Source organism: Raphanus sativus, chromosome 5 (assembly GCF_000801105.2).
Source record: "Raphanus sativus cultivar WK10039 chromosome 5, ASM80110v3, whole genome shotgun sequence".
In the NCBI taxonomy this organism is placed as follows: Eukaryota; Viridiplantae; Streptophyta; class Magnoliopsida; order Brassicales; family Brassicaceae; genus Raphanus; species Raphanus sativus.
In genome coordinates, this window is record NC_079515.1 from 21,544,451 (window position 1) to 21,546,697 (window position 2,247).

At 33.0% G+C, this 2,247-nt stretch overlaps 1 non-coding gene across 1 annotated transcript; it reads right to left on the reverse strand.

The window, feature by feature from the left end:
- Positions 1 to 1,449: 1,449 nt before the first annotated feature.
- Positions 1,450 to 1,523, reverse strand: TRNAN-GUU (transfer RNA asparagine (anticodon GUU)). The gene has a single exon. It is a non-coding gene; the product is annotated as a tRNA-Asn (tRNA).
- Positions 1,524 to 2,247: the final 724 nt, after the last annotated feature.

The following is a 2,247-nucleotide window of genomic DNA, read 5'->3' on the forward strand; positions in this document are numbered from 1 at the left end:
TATCTTCTCCTTTCTGTTGGGTTCTAATCTCTAATTTCAAATTTTGAAATCCAGCAGTGACAAGAAGCAATGATACTTTCACTGAGTTAGTGGCGTTTGATAACCATTTGATTTTTTTTCCGCATCATTTCACATTTTACATATCTTTGACTGATCAAACAATGTATTACAGATGAATCAAGTGTTCTGCCTTCTCTGATAGCCAATACATAGTTCCTCCTTTACGGCTTTACGCGTTCGGAAAGGTAGTCGACGTAAATTCAGTCACATATTAATCGTTTAGTTGAATATTTTTGCATAATTTGATTATGGATAATTAATATGTTCCGGAAAAGGATTATAATTGGTTCTCTCTTCTTCCATACGCGTTCGGAAAAGATAGTCAACACAAATTCAGTCACATACTAATCATCTAGTTGAACATTTTTGCTTAATTTGATTATGAATAATTAATATATGCCGAAAAAGGATTACAAAACGTTGATTTTTTTCCCTTCGAAAAATGACAATGACCAGTTCTACAATTAATTATTCATCATAAGCATATATATATATTGGAGAAGGTAAATGTTGGGATTGATTTATTAATATGACACGAACATACATAGCATGTATATAATGTTTAAAACATAGCAGGTATGAAAAAACAATAAAATGAAGGTGATTATGTAAAATGAGACATAATAATTACGTTGGCCCGTGGACATTTTAATTTTGTTAAAACACATAAGCATAAACCACAGCCTATTTTCCCAATAGAAATAAACAATTTTGGGCTTCATTTGTATATTCCGTTGGCCCATGAATATTTCAGTTTTTCAATGTAAATTCTTTGTAGTTAGATCAGTTTCCTCACCAGAGGAGGCTTATTTGATCAAATCCCAAACTACATGGTGCATTTAGATAAATTACTATAAATATCATTCAGCTTCATTTATCAACTGCCAAAAGATGAAAACAAAAGAGGAAGAATGTTACTTCTCCAGCTACGCTCTTTTGCCCTCTCCAGTTGCTCAAATAATCACGAATCCAATCCTTGGCAGCATCAGAATTCTTGTAAACTTGGCACTGTCTTTAGTGAATACCTCATCGTTTTCATAGCCTCTGCTGCAGATTTCAAGTAAGCTCTGGGTAGCTCTTTGGTCTTTGCTAGGCGTTGTTCTCTCGTTAGGATCAAACAAAGGCATTAACAACTCATTCTTCTCTGCGTCATCCTTCTCTTCTACATATTATCAAGAAAACTCAAATGTGGCCAAGAACAAAGCACAAACACAATCAAGAATGCACGACGAGCAAAGCCATGAGAAGATCTCTCTTGATGCTCTTCGTCTGTTTAATTGCAACTTTCAAACAGTTTGAGGACAGAGCTTTTGTGAAAGTGAAATGCATTCAAATTGATTCGTTCAGGAGACTTGATTGATAAAGAAGTTAAGATGATAAAAGAAAATGCGCTAGAAGGAGGGGTCGAACCTCCGACCTTGTGGTTAACAGCCACACGCTCTAACCAACTGAGCTATTCCAGCTTGTGCCATCCTCACTGCGGATAATCTTAATCTTCAAACTGTAAACCACCACTATAAAATTATGAATTTATACTTTAATTTATTATAAGTTAGATATTTTTTCTCACAGAACATACAATTAATCCAAATAATTTGAATTTTAAATACTACACTTAACAAAAAACATAAAATTATAATATATTGAATATAATAAGATTATCAATTTTTTAGATCATCAATTTTCAAGATATATGGATTTAATTGTTTATGAAGTGTATTCAATTTTTTATTTTGACAAAAATTAAAATAAGGGTAACCAGATGAGCTAGAAGTTGAACTTGACTAGAGATACATCTACCAACGACTGCTAAAAATCATTGGTTGAGAAGGTTGAAGTAAAAACTCTCCATTTTCGCCTTTGCAGCATATGCTACATCACATGTTTCAGTCAACTATATGTATTAGTTTAATTAGGCTGATGAGTAACTTTTACACCGTAATCATTTAACAACATAATTAAAGGCAATATGTATATTATATACATATCATATGATTGTTTAAAAGAACATATCATATGCAAGTAAAACACGATCGACTCTTTTATATATCTAGACTTATCTCTCTCTCAGGCACATGTGAGCAGCACACATATGTCACACAAACATATATACATATACTTGGCCAGGGAGAATTGGAGACAAGCGGCCTAAAAGCAGGCACTAATTTATACCAACTTGCATTGTAT